A 17424-nucleotide genomic window follows, 5' to 3' on the forward strand; every position below is an offset into this window, starting at 1 on the left:
AGTTGCTGTGAATACGAAGGCGATGAGTTTCAGTAGAGTTATTGCTTCTTTCAACACAATTCGTGAGGCAATAATGGTCAGGAATGGTCCCATTGACGTCATTATGATCGCTAAAGATCCCGAAACCCTTTCCAAAGTCAAGTTGTAGAAGATTAAGGACATACAACTGCATAATGACCGGATTGTTATGAAAGTTAATCGTTTTTTCATCGATAATGTTTCGGTAGCTCGATTATTCCTGGGTTTTGGTCTCGTATAAACAGTACAACTTAGTCCAGGTAAACAATAAACTACCGATAAAATGCTGCTATAGCAAACTGCCGTGATTGGTTTAAACCATGGATATATTCGGTATTGTAAAGCTCCTACAGTAGAGATCGTGGCGCACAATAATGCCCACAAAAATGATTTAGTTTTGTCTGATAAAACTAAAGATGAACTCTTTTTGATTTCAACTTGAAATGGCTTCATATTTTAATGGCAGTAAGATGAATTATTTGCGCTCGTGAATATTTTTATTACCTCTTTATGAACTGGTTAGCCTCCTTCGTTTAACCTAACAGGATTGTTCTTCGATATAAAATGCCATCTGGATGTTTTCAATTCAGTCAGTGTTTTGACGTCAATTTAGCGCAGTTGTAAAGCTAGGATGTGCCAAATGTCGAATATATTTCAAGGTGCTCTACTCCTATTACCTGTATAGAATTCTTTCCTCAAAACAATTTTAAAATTGCCATTTAAAGTACATTCATTAAGTATTGTCCTTAATAAGGTTTTTTCTGCTTGTCCAGGTAACGATGTCTGTGCCATCCAAAGATTTTGTGCGTACAACTTTAAAAAAAATATTTATAATCCTTTATTAAGAAACTCCATATGAGGTATATATGTTCCAAAACCATTTAACAATGTTCCAATTAATACTAAAACCGCGGCCATATATTGAAGTACAGGTGGAACTAAACCGAAAAAAATTATGTCCCAAATAAATGCCAGGACTATACATGATCCATTCAGCACGGGTGAAACCACGCTCGTTTCTCCGTACTTGTACGCTTTTAAATTTATTATTTGATTAACAAAGGTTCTCGAATTTATAATCACTAAAACAAACGAGGCTAAGCCACAAGGAGGAATAGACAGATTATTTTGCGAAATTAAGATAAAAATTGCTGAAAGTATTGTTCCAACAAGATTGTCCAATAAAACTACTTGCAGCGGATTGACTGATGATAATATCTTACTGAAGATGTTGGATCCGACGCTTGAGAGGGCGCAGCACAATCCGAATACAATCCCCAATATCAGATCAGAATGAATGTTCGTAGCCAAACCAGTGTTGTTCAAAAATCCCGTTAAAACCATACCAGTCGCTGATAAAACGAAGGCGATGAGTTTGAGTACCGTTAGCGTTTCTTGCAACGCAATTCTTGATACAATTATCGTAAGGAATGGTCCCATTGAGGTAATTATGAACGCTAGGGATCCGGCAATCCTTTCTAAAGTCAAGTTGTAGAATATCGTGGCCATACCCATGCATATGGACCGAATTACTATGAAAGTAATTCTTTTCTTCATCGACATTCTTTCGGTAGCTTGATTTTTATTGACTTTTGGCTGCGTATAAATATTGCAAATTAGTCCAGGTAGGCAATAAAGTGCCGTTGAAATACTGCTATACGCGGTTGCCGTGATTGGTTTAAACCACGGGTATATTCAGTATTGTAAAGCGCTTAAAGTAGATATAATGGCGCATGAGAATGCTAACAAAAACGATTTGGTTTTGGGTGATGAAAAGAAAGACGAACACTTTTTGATTTTAAGCCGTAACGCCTCCATCGTTTAATGACAGTGTGATAAATATATTGCGCTCTAGAATATTTATTTCCTCTAATGCAACTTGCGTTGATATTCAAATTGAAATGACGGCTGAATATATTCCTATTCAGTCCTGATGAAACTCATTGTAGATGTAATGGGTATCCCAAATGGATAATACTTGTTTATTGCGTTCTTATTTGAAAATAGTTTTACTACTACCAAGGCTTGTGATCCTAAAGGGAGGTTTATACAACATAATAGGTGATACGTCATAGATTTTTGTAAAATTAAGTGGAGTTGTAATTCGTTTGTCGTCTCCTTTAAAAAAACCGTAGGCAAAAACAGCTTCTAGTTTATTTTGAAATGCAATCTATAGTATCCATGATTAATTTACTTTTGATTCATAATCATAAACGCAATGCCTATAATTTTTTTGAACCGTATTGTAAAATTGTCATTTCTACCTTAGCCAGGGTAGAATAATAAACTGTGTACATCCAGTTCCAAAATGAACTTCATCTCTAGCTCGACGTGCTGTTTTGTAACTGATGATTGGCAAAAATGTTCAAATGAGGAGAGTATGATAAGAGAAGGCGCTAGTGCGGTAATATGTAGTCGACGACGCGAAATAAATTCTAGGCCTAGTAGCGATAAAACTGCTGCTAAACCGATGCCATAATGAAAACAAATATAATTGAAAATTTTAAAGTTCAAAGTTCAAAGAGAGCATGTAGATTAAAGCTTATTTTATTATCTATCCCATTACAAAGATTTATTTAGAAACTTAATTGGAGGCAAATATTGTCCAAAACCACTTAAACCAGTGCCAATTAATACCAAAATGGCCGCTACATACTGAGGTATGGGTGCAATGAGTCCAAAAAGCGTGACGTCACTTAGCAAAGATAGAATGACGTTTAGACCCTGTGTCGTAGCCGATGCCAATCCGGCTTGTCCGAATTTGCACGCGTAGAAAGCCGTCACGTTAACTAAAACTTGTTTCAATGAAAATCCTAGTATGATTAACCCCGTAACACCGCAAGAAGGAAGTACAATATTTTCAGTGGTCATTAAAAGACAAATTGATATAATTGCGCCAAAAATTGCATCTGTCGCGCATACTGTAAATACATTCAAATTGCTAATCTTCTTTGAAAGCGTGTAATAGAATGCTTCGCCAATGGAACCCAGTAAAGCGAATACAATTCCCATTACAAGATCCGAATGTCCGGTAGTTGAATTTAGCGGTGAACTTCCAATGAAGCTTATGCAAATAATACCAATAATGATGAAGAGTACGGCAATAGTTTTCAATACCGTTACGCGTTCCTGAAATATAATGTATTAAAGGAAAAGTTCAAGTAACATAGCATTATACCTTAAAAGAAAGTCATTTTTCTAAATATAAAAGGAATTAAATATTAAAAAAGTAATTATTTCTTATTGCAAAATAATTCGCGTATAATTAGTCTTAAAAACGAGGACTACTGTTCCGCCATTGGTTTAGTGGCGTCTGCTAAACCGAACCTCTTACACCTACCTTACCCTTACCTCTATCAGCCTTTGAGAATTCGACAAATTCCGTAGGGGTAAGAGGTTCGGTTTAGCAGACTCCACAAAACCAATGGCAGCATAGAAGTCCTCATTTTTAAGACTAATTAAATTCCAATTCTTTTGTTATAAGAGATCATATATTTTCATTTTAATATTTAATTCCTTTTATATTTAGAAAAAGGACGTTATTTTAAGATATAATGTTATGTTACCTGAACTTTTCATTTAAAAGGTGAAGAAGAAAAAATTCTTATCACTTTACCTTTAAAATTACGCGACACAGAACCAAGGCGATAACGGGCATGCAACCCAAAATAATTTGAACTAAAGATGATGGAATTAATCTTAATGCTTGATTTATACACAAAACTGTAACGCCGTGTATTATACTCTTCATTATTAAGTAAACGTAAAGATTTCCTTTCTTTAATTGCGTTAATGAATCGGTATTAAATCTGGTGGCGAAAAGCCAACCAGGAATTGTTATGATTAGTGAAGTTAAGTACGAATAAGCGGCTATTTCATTTGGTAGCAACCAATCATATAATCGGTATTGAAAAGCGCTGACCGTACTAACCAACGAATGCAGAAATGCCATGATAACGGATTTAATTTGAGGCGGTATTTTATATTTACATCTACCGGTTTGGTTATTTGCGGTACCTTCAATACTTATGTGGAAGACGGTTAGATTTTCGGAAGTAGAGGTCATATTGAACTATTGTTTACGAAGTATAAAGTTTTGTATCAATCTTTTATTGATTTGCCAATACTAACTTACAAAGCTCTGACTTTCCAAACTTAAATGCGCACTTAGCTTCGTGACTAAACGTGTACCTAGAAATATCTGAGTAGTTGAAGGTTGTTTAGCACGTGTTTTGATGTAGGGAGGAACCAAGGGTAGACGATATGGTTTAGCTTTTTGAAGCCAATAGCAGAGCACTTTATGTGGTTTATCCTTCCCCAACTGGAGATAAATAATCTCCATCTTGAGTTATTCTCTGGTTTTATTTAGAAATTCCACATCCTCAGTCCATTTGGGGTAGAAAAACTAAATGATTATAGAGGCTGTAGGCTGTTCTCAAGTAGCTTAGCAATTAAATAAAAATAAATCTTTAAATTCACAATGATTTATTCATAAATTTGACTATCTTGGCTTGAGCTGGTAAATATTGACCAAATCCACTTAAACAAGTCCCTATTAAAACCATAATGGCAGCGATGTATTGCAATACAGGGGGAATCATTCCAAAAATAGTAACATCCCATAGAAAAGATAGAATCATATTTAAACCTTGCATCATAGCCGAAGCCAATCCGGCTTGACCGAATTTACACGCGTAAAAAATTGAAAAGTTAGCTAGGAGTTGTTTAAGAGAGAAACCTAGGAAAACGACTGCCATAACACCACATTCAGGAATAATAAACTTATCACTTAATATAAAAGTTATTGCTATGGACGTTACAAATCCGATAATGGAATCCACCACTCCTATAGTCATTACGTTTAAATTGCTGACTTTTTTAGAAACCGTGTAATTAACCGCACCACCAAATGAACATAAAAACGCGAACAGTAGTCCGGTAAGAAGATCGGAATATGTTGTTGACGATCCCAAAGGTGATTTTTTAATTAAACCAATCAGGACTACTCCAGTAATTATGAACAAGAAAGACAAAGTTTTCAGTATTGATATTCGTTCCTGTACAATAAGAATAAAATTCATTGAAAACTATACGTGAATTGACCCAGTATCGTCTGCTTTACGAGAATCTATGACGTTTCACCAACGTCACTTCATGACAAGCTCTCGGTAACCAATGACAAAGTTATGGAACATATCTTTATGAACTTATGATTAGACTTAGAACCCTATTTATAAACTTGACCTTGAAAAGAATGATTTTACCTTTAAAATTACACGGGACAAAACCAAGGAGATTGCTGGTAAAGAGCCCATTGTAATTTGCACCAGAGAAGATGGAATCCGTTTTAAAGCTTGATTTTGGAATAAAACCGCGGAGGCGTGTATTAGACTCTTGACGATTAAGAAAAGATATAGTTTCTCATTCTTCAATGTGTCGAAGGATTCGTTGTTCATTCTTGTGTCGAATAACCATCCAGGTATCGTTACCATCACCGAAGTTAGATAAGTATACGTCACTACTTGGTTAGGTGGAACCCAATTATAGAATTGAAATTGAAGAGCACCGACCGTGCTGAAGACTGAGTACAATAAAGCAGCCAAGCAGGATTTAATTTGATTTGGTATTTTACATCCTTTTTGTGGTTTCTGGGTATTTTCTAATTCAACATTTGAAGGAGTTGCCGTCGGTGGCGGAACGACTGTAGCAGACATTTTTATGAATTCGAATGTATGTACTGTATAGGTATAAAAAGACTGAACACTAGAAATCAAGGACGTATACCTGAAACGAATACCACCTGTTTCTTCTTTACTAAAAAATACATTGGGTTCAACATTCAGAAGAGGCATGGAGTGGAAACCCCATACCTATAACGTTGCCTCTGTACCCCCACCTACGGAACGGCACTGAAGTCCTCCCAGCATCCTCAGCGTGTAGGTAGGGTTGTACAGTAGGGAATCGTAAAGGACACCCCCTCTGTCTTAAAAATAGAAGCTAATTCTCATACAAATACAATGGCGCTACAAAGCAGCACTTAACGATCTACGACCGAAGGGTATAGGAGCGTGCGCGAGGTACACTGGGAGTGTTTTAGTGCCGCAGGTCGCCTATCTTCACTTCCACTCCATCTTACCTCATTTCTCCTTGCATGAAGCTACCCGACTTACATTAGGAAACGTATTTTGATAGTGTTATCAGGTACGGTAGCAATCATATATATTCACTGGGGTTAGTCGCCATGTACAAGGATAAATCAAATATGAAGTCAACAATATCAAGGTTTAATTTTAGTTGCACTCGGTTTCAGCAAATAAAATGGTTTAGCAAAGCTAGTACACTGAACCCATGCGAGAAAAACAAGTCATTTAGAAAACATTTGCAGCCATGCGTATTTATTCTCATAGCTTCAGACTACGTCAGTTTATGTACTAAATTAAAAGTAGTTAAATACAGAATTTTAAATGTACCCCCATGTTTTTTTTTTTGAAAATTCTCAGAATCGGCTCAATTTGGTGTAAAATTAATCGGCTCAATTTGGTGTAAAATTAATTGTTTTAATCTGGTAAGAGTGAAGTGTTAAGGCTTAGTTGTAATACTTACCAGCAGAGCACCCTAAGAAACTTCATTGATGACGTACATCCATAGCTTTCCTTTAGCGATTGCGAACATTATCGTGGTTAAGCCTTGTCCCAGATATCCATGCAGGTACGGTTTCCAAATGTGGTAAACACTCGCGACAATAATACCGTCAACAAGGCGCCCATAGAAAAGTTTTTTTACCCAAGCAGGTATATGAATGTTTTGAAGTTGATTTAAATTGCCGACCGTTTAATCTCGTACGCGATTTAAAGCGGTAATTCAAGGATTTAGTCGACATTTCTAATAAATATTCTAAAATGACGAGCATACAGTTTAAAGTCCCTATTTGCGCGAGTGTAGTTCGTTCTAGCTGGGTAGGTTTCCCCGTACAGGTAAATAGGAAACAGCTGTTTTCGTTGGGTTTTTTCTCTTTTGTGAAAGTGCGCTGGATAAAAACACTGAATACCTTTCAAGGTTTAAACACAGCGTATTAATACGCCCCAGCTTTCAATATACATTACTAAACCATGAAGTGATGGGACGGGCTGTAGCTTAAAGACTTGTTTCCAGCAATAAGATCTGAAAGGCTTAAGAAGAAATCGCGATTACGATAATTGTTGAACATTCGATGTTTGGTCAACACATCGATGCCTTGGAACCAAAACACGTAACTTTGTGCAACTATGATCTCCAGTTATGTCGTTTTGGCTCTCGGGTACCGACATTTCGAAATCTTTAATTCCTTTTGCATTTAAGTGTGTTTTTGGAAAATCGAACTGTATACAATCGTAGCTATTTAAATATGTTTAGGTATACAAAATTGAAAACTCTCAAAAATTTACAAAGCTTTATTAAGAAATGGTATACAAGTAGCGGATTGACCGATAGCGTTTAAAGACGTCCCAATTAAAACCAAAATCATTGCCAAGTACTGTAAGACTGGAGGTTTTAAACCAAAGAAACTAACATCAAAAATGAAGGAGAATATTACGTTAAAACCAATAAGCATAGCTGAGGCTAAACCAGCTTGACCGAATTTACAAGAATAGAAAATGGAGATTTGCCCGAGTAAATATTTAAAAGTGAAAATTAGAACTACAACCGCCGGGACTCCACAGGGTGGAATAACTAATTCGTCCATCGTAGTTAAATATATAACTGTTATAATTAGTCCCATAATCGAGTCCGATAAACTTATAGTCGCGACGTTGAAGTCGCTTAATCTTTTGCTTAGAACAAACACGACTCCCGCGCTAATAGCCGCGGCTAAGGCCAAAATGATACCGATGGTTAAATTCCAATAAGCAGAAACGTCCAGTGAAGAATTGTCCAAACATCCAACAATAACTACTCCAGACGCGATAAATACAAATGCAATTACTTTCAAAACGGATAAGGGTTCTTTTAAAGTGATTCTCGCTAGTATCAATGACGTCAGTGGGTTTAGAGACTGTATTATCATCACCAATGAAGATGGGATTTTGGAATATGCCGTGTTAATTAATAACGAACCCAAAACCGTAGCCAGTCCTTTACCAAATAAGTATAAAAAGATGTACCGTTTTCTTTTAATGGTATTAGTTGTTACTTTAGTATGTATTCTTGGGTCCATTATCCAATACGATAAACACAAGATGACGGACGTAAGATAGGCATTAGCAGTTGCTTGACTCGGTTTTAGCCAAGGATAGATTCGATATTGTAATGCACCAATTGTCATCGTCAAACTTGCCACGATGGAACACGAAATCGACTTTACGTTAAAGACTAGGTTACGAGATTTAGTTTTAATACTTAATTCCGTCTCGTTTTGGATCGGATTTGAAGTTATTTCGCTCGCTAAGTCGCCGTCTTCCATATTTCAAGTGTTCGTTCTCACGATCACAACTGTTTTTATTCATGGCAAGCGTTTAGCTCGTTGCATCTATGTACAGGCACAAAATAGAGCACCTGTTGTATTCATTTTAAAAATTCAAGTCCCAGTTTATACAAGAAAAATAAGCTTAACCTGTTAAATCTAATTCAAGATTTAAAATATTTACATGATCACAAAGCTTTATTAAGAAATGGTATACATGTAGTGGATTGACCGATAGCGTTTAAAGACGTCCCAATTAAAACCAAAATCATTGCCACGTACTGTAAGATTGGAGGTCTCAAACCAAAGAAACTAACATCAAAAATGAAGGAGAATATTACGTTAAACCCAATAAGCATAGCTGAGGCTAAACCAGCTTGACCGAATTTACAAGAATAGAAAATGGAGATATGGCCGAGAAAATATTTAAAAGTAATAATTAGAGCTACAACCGCCGGGACTCCACAAGGTCGAATAACTAATTCATTCGTCGAAGTTAAATATATAACTGATACAATTCGTCCCATAATCGAGTCCGATAAGCTTATAGCGGCGACGTTGAAATCGCTTAATCTTTTGCTCAGAACAAACACGGCTCCCGCGCTAATAGCCGAGGCTAAGGCCAAAATGATACCGATGGTTAAATTCCAATAAGCAGAAACATCCAGTGAAGAATTGTCCAAACATCCAACAATAACTACTCCAGACGCGATAAATACAAATGCAATTACTTTCAAAACGGATATGGGTTCTTTCAAAGTGATTCTCGCTAGTATCAATGACGTCAGTGGGTTTAGAGACTGAATTATCATCACCAATGAAGATGGGATTTTGGAATATGCCGTGTTAATTAATAACGAACTGAAAACCGTAGCCAGTCCTTTACCAAATAAGTATAAAAAGATGTACCGTTTTCTTTGAATGGTATTAGTTGTTACTTTAGTATGCATTCTTGGGTCCATTATCCAATACGATAAACACATGATGACGGACGTAAGATAGGCATTAGCAGTTGCTTGACTCGGTTTTAGCCAAGGATAGATTCGAAATTGCAAAGCCGCTATTGTCATTGCCAAACTTGCCACGATGGAACACGAAATCGACTTTACGTTAAAGACTAGGTTACGAGACTTAGTTTTAATACTTAATTCCGTCTCGGTTTGGATCGGATTTGAAGTAATTTCGCTCGCTATGCCGCCACCTTCCATATTTCTAGTGTGAGGTCTCACGATAACGACTGTTCTGACATTATAAATTTAAGCTCTACGTTGAACTTATTATTCATGGCAAGCGTCTAGCTCGTTGCATCTATGTACAGGCATTGAATAGAGCAGCTGTTGTTTTCATTTTAAAAATTTTAGGCCTAGTTTATATCAGAAAAATAAGCTTAACCTGTTAAATCTAATTCAAGATTTAAAATATTTACATGATCACAAAGCTTTATTAAGAAAAGGTACACTGGTAATATATTGCCCGAAACCGTTTAATCCGGTTCCAATTAGAACCAAAATGGCCGCCACGTATTCCAAAACCGGTGGATTTAAACTGAAAAACACAGTGTCAAAAATGAAGGCTAAAACCACGTTAAGTCCAATGACCATAGCCGCTGCCAATCCGGCTTGACCGAATTTACACGAATAAAATACAGCCACTTGAGTTAATGGTTGTTTTAACGAAAACAAAAATAAAATGAAGGCCATTATTCCGCAACTTGGTAGAACAATTTCTTCAGTGAAGATGAACGCAATTACGGTTAAAACAATGCCTATAATCGCGTCTGAGATGCAAACGGTGGCCACGTTTAATTCACTGATAATTTTAGCTAAAACAAATTGTGTAGCAGCCGTAATCGCCGCGATAATGGTAAACGTTATGCCCATGATTAGATTTGAATTTTCGGAGACATTCAGTAAGGTGTGGTCTAAACAACTAACTATGATGACTCCAGTTAATATGAAAGTGAATGCAATTACTTTTAAAACGGACAGTGGCTCCTTAAGCAGGACTCTCGATAACCACAAGGCTGTGAAAGGATTTAGCGTCATGAAAATCTGTACCAATGAAGATGGTATTCGATTCAGAGCTTGAAAGTATGTGATGAGTGATACAGTAGTCGCCAAGCTTTTTCCAAATAGATACAAGTATATTCTTGCATTTGATAACGATTTTAAATTCTCACGGTTGAATCTGGTTAAGTTTAACCAAGCTGGAAGGCTAAACACAATCATCGACAGATAGGCGTAACCCAAAAGTTCCATTGGTTTAATCGAAGGGAATATACGGAATTGTAACGCTCCGATTGTAGATAATAAACTGCATATTACCGCGCTTAAAACTGATTTTAAGTTGAGTGACAATTTAAATGACTTTATTCTTGAAAACGTATTTTTAACAACGACTTCGTGGTTATCGGCCTCTGATATTTGCAACTGCGCAATAGTTATTGGTGCAACGGAACCTACTATTGGTGTCGGTGACATGTCTACGAAACGGCCTTAGTTTTCCGAGTGATACTCATTCGGTACGTTATCAGAGCTAACGAGGGAATTGGAGTACAGGTTTCATATTAAACATATGTTCCAAAGACACGGAATATTTTTAAGCCTACGCGTACTTTATAACGTACGAGAAGTTTAATTACGCAGCGATTATGTTTACCTGTAGGGTTTTTAAATATGAGCTTAATATATTTGTATAACTAGAACAAGGGATGTATTTTTTATTTAAATGAAGTATGAATGATTGGGAGTTCATCTTTACTTCCACCCAAAATCATTACGCAACCCCTTAACTCGTTTATATGTTGATGACATCCTTGATGGTGACGCGTCAAAAACTTGTTTATTCTGCATTTCGTTTCAAAATATAAATGGTCACGAACCCCATTGTGAACCGTCACTTGTTCATGCGTTGAGGAGAGTTGAACATTATTATATCATTGCTATTTCCGATACTAATTTCAAGTAAATACATTTTTGTAGAACTGTACCGTATATTCAATGTCAGCTAGACTCATATAATATAACCCATCTATTTGATCTAATTTCAAACTGATTAGGCTGATTCTGGTTTAACTACTACAACATTTTAAATAAATACATCTTTGAATTAAAGAGTTAAATGTATTTTTAATCTCCCAAGATTAATGCGTATTAAATGGATTCCAGCCCTTCCCAAAAAGGTCTGGCTCCAGAGAAGTTTGAGGGTACTTTTTATTTTCTTTTAGCTTCTGCTTTAGAATTGCATGGTGGCAGGAAGAGGCTTAGTAACCTTCTAGATCAAACAATCAGCGATTCTCAAAACCTTTAAAAAAGTTGGGTCCAGTACACTTTTCCCCAATCACCGATGTCCAAAAGACACAATCTAAGAAAAGGGCCATCTATAGGTCAGGAAAAAAAAGAAAGGTGCAAGCCAAGCTAGCTAGCTAGCTATCTTCCTCTAATAAGAGTTTCGTGCTGCATTTTGGACACACTAATTACCGTGACCGAGCACCCTTTTAAGGCGCGGCCGCTCTGTTTCCAAAGTGCTTTTAAAATAGTTCGAACTTACTTTGCATGGGTCAAGAAAAAAAAGGTTTATCAAGACCGGAAAATGTGTTTAAAAGCACTAAAATCGCGTCCTTGCTTTATTAGTCTTTTAACTAATAAAGCTGTAAAGAAATGTCCCGTAAAAGCATGTTTAATTTTCCATTTTCTTAATATCTTTGAAGTCGGTGAAGTTTTTTTAACAACCTTAGATTGAAAGCCTGCTAACGTATGTGTGTATATATTTCCAATGGCTCCTATAAAGACGTTTTCCCGCTAAGCATATAAATGTACTCAAACAATGCACCCCACCAGGCTGAAACCTTAGCATTGGTTTTCCATAGAACGCCTGTAAAGGTGTTTACCCTTTTTTAAAAAGGTTCACGGGGAACCCAAATACAAAGCTTCATTTATTATTTAAAAACATTTATTTATCTTACAACTCAAGGACCCAAAATTATTTTATAAATAGTCGCTAAAAGCTAAATAACTAAAATGGCCATTTTACACATTGACAATTCACGTGTTGTTTTGTTATGTTTATTGGTGTACTTCTGCGCATTGATTTGATATTTTTTCCAGATAATTTTATCAAACTTATGGTTTTGTGTTCAAATTGTTTAATTATTCGAGCAATGTTTTAAGTGGTTGATAAAATGAGTGGGTGAAATCCATCTCTGTCTTAGGGTACAGCACGCTGTAGCTTACTCTCTTTAGTTTTAACCGCTTAAGTTAGTTAACCAACATTGAAACTTAAGAAGATAGAAGCCTTGAAAAGGTTTATGTAGAGATAATCTTTCATAGTAAGCATCCTTCTTTCGTTACACTAAAATGATTATTTTTTTTTGAAGAGAAGCAAAGATCAATTAGAGTTTTTGATGCACGCGATTGGGTTGCGTGGGTGTTCACTCTATAAGTTAAAAGGTTAAAGAGGGGTCCGTCACTCGCTCAGGACTTCAGTATAGAACGAGAAATTTCAAAAATCTTCATTTGGAAAACGTTCAGTTTTTAAGGTTTTTGCTATGTAGCTTTATTCTTTGGATGCGTAAGAAGGCGGGTCAAAAAGGCGCCGAAAACTCTTGACAACAAAAGAAAATTTAAATTAAGGTCTGGACGATGGGCGTATGACGTGAGACTATTACGAATTCGCAACAATGGGTCAATTGTGCGTGTTTTTGCACGCGAAAACAACACTGCATATTTCATAAGTTACTATTTTTGCGTTCTTGTTTTGTGTACATAAAATTCAGGCCACGTGCATAGGATTAAAAATCATTAATAGTTAAATGTATAAGTAATAAACGAGGGGCTTATCACTCTCAGATTATCCTTAATTTATTACCCCAGCCCAGAGTTATCAGAAACACCCTGTATATTTTTAGCGCAGTCAATTAAAGTCGCACACTGATTGAGTGATTAGACTTACACGCACTTACGGTAATTTCAGTCTGTTTTTAACTTTTAATTAACCTTAATATTAACGAACCAATTTTAAAACTCGAATTACGGTCCCAATTTCCATCGTGCTTGAAAATTGCTTAAAAGTGAAAATTATATCGGTTTGGCCTGGTAGAAAATTGAACAACATATTAAGTAACATTCTTGAAGAAGACTCCTAAGCCTTACATAAACGAAATTATACGCATTCTAAGATTGTATCTCAGTATATGTGTAAGATGATTGGCGTATACTTGTGGAGCGGTGTCTGGTCTCTAGAGTTTCGGAGGAGTTTTATAGATTTCTCAGGAGCTATTACCTAAGGAATACATTTTTTAATTTTCCCCGTATTTTGAGAGGCTGCATGGAGATTCTCAATTTATGAATATGCGATGAACCGGCGTATTGAGTGAGCTCTAGCTAGACAATAGAAATCTTTTACTAACCACCGTAAGCCTTGGCTTTCCTATCTCGCTTCCTTTTTGAATTATCAGAAAGTTTGAACCGCAGTGCACCTTCATTTAATTTTCTCAAAATGAGTTTCAACTCCTAAGCTAGACTAGACAAGTCTCTTAGCTCTAGAGAGAGTATCCATGAGGTATATTCATCACCATATGTAAGACGTAGACAGCTGATGAGAATTTGAACTCGAGTTCATCAAGAATTTTGCCACATGTGATTTTTTGCCATGTTTCGCCAATGAAAGGAAAACTGGCCAGTGAGTAGAAGTACCTGCCCTCACCTACATCAAAGTGATATTTATGTTTATAGTATACATGTAAAGATTCCCCTTGATTTATGACGCTATAATTTCCTGGCGAATATTCGGGACTCACTTCCGGTTTGTATTCCCCTATTGGGACCTTCTGTCTTAGGAGATATTATGCAGGGTTGCTACAGATAGGAAAAACCTGGAAAAGTCTGGGAATTTCAAAATGGGCCAAAAAGGTCAGGGAATTTTTGGAATTTCATCAAAGTCAGGGAAATTAATTTTATTAATGTTGCTAAAATATATGCGGTTTAATCATTAAAATGGGTGACGTTAAGCCAGATAACACAATGCTTTACATTTAAATATTCATTAAATGCGATTAAAACTAAATGCGTTACTTATATCACCTTTTCTTATATTTAGAGCCATAAAATTGGGCCTAAAGTCGTAGAAAAGGTTAGGGAAAACCTGGAAAAGTTGAATTTGAATCTAAGGCTTTCGTGGCAACCCTGTTATGAATTTTCTTTTCTAGACTGAACTCAATGATCTTATGAAAGAATCCGGGTTAAGATGAAAAGGATGTAATACAACGACCGTGATTATTATTTTGCTTGTATCATGCACTTTTCCCGCGCTCTAATATTACTCGGGCCCTTTTGTTAGAATACGGTCATACGGATGGCATTCTTTAGTTTCGTCTGGTATGCGACTTTGTAAGTGAGTAGAAAAGGGATGCGTAGTCGCGAAGCCGAACAAAGTTTGTTAATAAGCATTTTTATCCACTTTACGCCAAGGCTTACGAAATAGCTTAATTCTTCCAAAGAAAAGTATCTTTAGACTTTATTATTGTTATTAACATGCTCTTTTATTATAAAGAAGCTGACTTCTGGAATGATGGAGGGAAAGTTTTGATGACTTTGTCATATTATGGAAAGGATGCTGTACATAAGGCTTCGAACCTTTTAAGATAAAAACATTCTTCATCTAAGGATATATTTATTTCAGATACTGTTGAAATTTTCATCAAATCGTTTGAGTTTTATTAAGTTGAAATATTAATATTGATAGTGAAATTAGTTTAAAAGATTATTCAGAAGTAACCAATTACAAATTATTGCCGACGATTTGAAAAAGTCTCTTATTTAGAATTAACAGTTATCGCGTCAGTAACGTATCTGGCCTTCATTTTAAAAGATGGTCCCAAATTTAAATTAAGTTTTCTTGGTTAGTACTTAAGTTAAACTAGTTTCAGCATCGTAGGGAAATTTGCCAATGGGGGTTGTTCTAGAGGTTCGTGCATTTCATGCTAGTTCCGTAATAGTAATTGCTAATAAATCCGGGATACAAACTCCTGATAATACCTATCTTTCTCCAGTTCAATTTCAAAAGGATTTATTAATATTGAATTAATTTTTTTTGTGTAGAGCTTTTCAAATCAAATCAAATGAAAACGTTTCGACTGTAAGTTCTAAAGTCCTAAAATTGGTCAACGACTAAAATTATACCATATATACAGTATATGTGCATATATATACAGTAATGTTTGTAATCCAATTATTCAAGTCCTTTATTCAACTAAGCGGAAAACCGTTTACAAAAGAGGAAGACCTAGAAATTCACGATTTTATTTTTATATTTATTTTATTTCCTTTTTTTTAAAGTATGTTTTTGGCAGGTTTTATCTGCGGATTAAATTAAGATCCTGAAGTTAGACGCGGTCAGAGACGGTATAGGCCCTGAGAATGTCGTGTGCGCGAATGTATATCAATTTCTTAACGTTGGGCTTTTACGCAATTAGTTTATACAATACATTTGAAATAAATATTACTTTGAAAAAATTCTTACAAGCCTCACGAATTTCTCAGGAATTATCGCGTCTATGATATGGTTTGGTTTCGCGGATTTATAGTTATGTTAAGCAGAGTCAACGTCAACTGCCTTTGATAAGACGATTTTGAAAGATTTTTATAACTATACCGTATATTTGGACCCAATATTAACGCCAAAAATTGTAATGTCTTTATTATACGAAATGAAATTGGAGTTGGGGAAATATTTCACGGTGCGGCCAAGGGTCGTTTTGCTCGAATTGCGCAGTGAAATTTATTTTTCATTTTATTTCTATTTATTCTTTATCTTTAAGAAAATAAGTTTTTATTTTCTAAGTTATTTCCCTTAACAAAGAGAAATAGAAAGGGATCAAGAAATTAATATTTTAATATAATATAGCTTCGTGTAACTAAAGTATTTTTGTTATTATGAAAGGAAAATTAATTTCGCTAGTCAGTTTAATTTAAATATACTTGTTTATATTGATGTTATAAATCAATTTATATTCACAGTTGCATCTTCCCTTTAGGGTTTTAAACCGCGTGGAATAATGGGGTTTAGGTTTATGTTTAGGCCAGAAAAAGTGGTCATGTTTCGAGGTCGAATATATTCAGTCATAAATAACTTAAGATCTCTCTAGCAACGAGCGATGTGATAAAATACAAGAAGCGAGGTTGTAGGGCAGCAAAATATCTAGATTATAGTATACTAGCTTGGCGTAGCATGAAAGTGGTAAAAAACGGTCTATGCGAAACGTGTACTGAGTTGATAATTTACACACCGTTATAAGCTACCGTATAGTGAGTCATGGTCATTTCACTAACACAAACGGTGGTGCTCAACAAAAAGTATATTGTTTCTTCGGATGTATTCTTATTGTGTATAGCGAGACTAGAAACGCGAATGTTCGTGATCTACATTTTTTTACGCCTTGATATACAGGGTGTTTCTGGTAAGTACAGCATAAATTAAAGGGGATGTTCTTTGGGTGCACGACTTTGAGTTGAAAATGTAACTTCTATCTCCATTTTGCCCGAGGGACACGTTTTCAAGTTATATTTGGACTATTTTAATTAAGAAACGTATTTACACAATTATTTTTAATTTAATTAGGTGTCATCCCTAAAACACTCAAATCATAACTCGAAAACAGTACTGGCCCGAACGGCAAAATGGAGATAGAAGTTACATTTTCAAAATCGTGCACTCAAAAACATCCCACTTAATTTATGGCAGATTTACGAGAAACACCCTGTATATCAGCAATATTTTTCTATGACCTCTTTTAATTCTTAATGTCTTAATAACCGAGTTTGTTGAAGCGCCCAAGGTACACTTTGCATATTGTTGCTCAAAATATTTCCCTCCTTTTCATATTGATTTTACTATTTCAAAAAGACTTTTACTGAAAATGGTTAAACGAATTGTTTAAAAGTTTGGTTAAGATTTACTTACCTTGAGGA

At 35.6% G+C, this 17424-nt stretch overlaps 2 protein-coding genes across 4 annotated transcripts in view; one reads left to right on the forward strand and one right to left on the reverse strand.

Annotated features, from left to right (window-relative positions):
• LOC149654164 (inactive dipeptidyl peptidase 10-like) overlaps positions 1–17424 on the reverse strand; it is a 102290-nt gene that overhangs the window by 84019 nt on the left and 847 nt on the right. The gene's annotated exons all lie outside the window — the stretch shown is intronic.
• Positions 1–17424, forward strand: part of LOC149654168 (prolyl endopeptidase FAP-like) — a 182928-nt gene that overhangs the window by 37799 nt on the left and 127705 nt on the right. The window lies entirely within an intron of this gene.

The sequence above is a fragment of the Phalangium opilio genome, unplaced genomic scaffold, assembly GCF_054372755.1.
Source record: "Phalangium opilio isolate 3A_F unplaced genomic scaffold, DU_Popi_V2 ptg000079l_1, whole genome shotgun sequence".
In the NCBI taxonomy this organism is placed as follows: Eukaryota; Metazoa; Arthropoda; class Arachnida; order Opiliones; family Phalangiidae; genus Phalangium; species Phalangium opilio.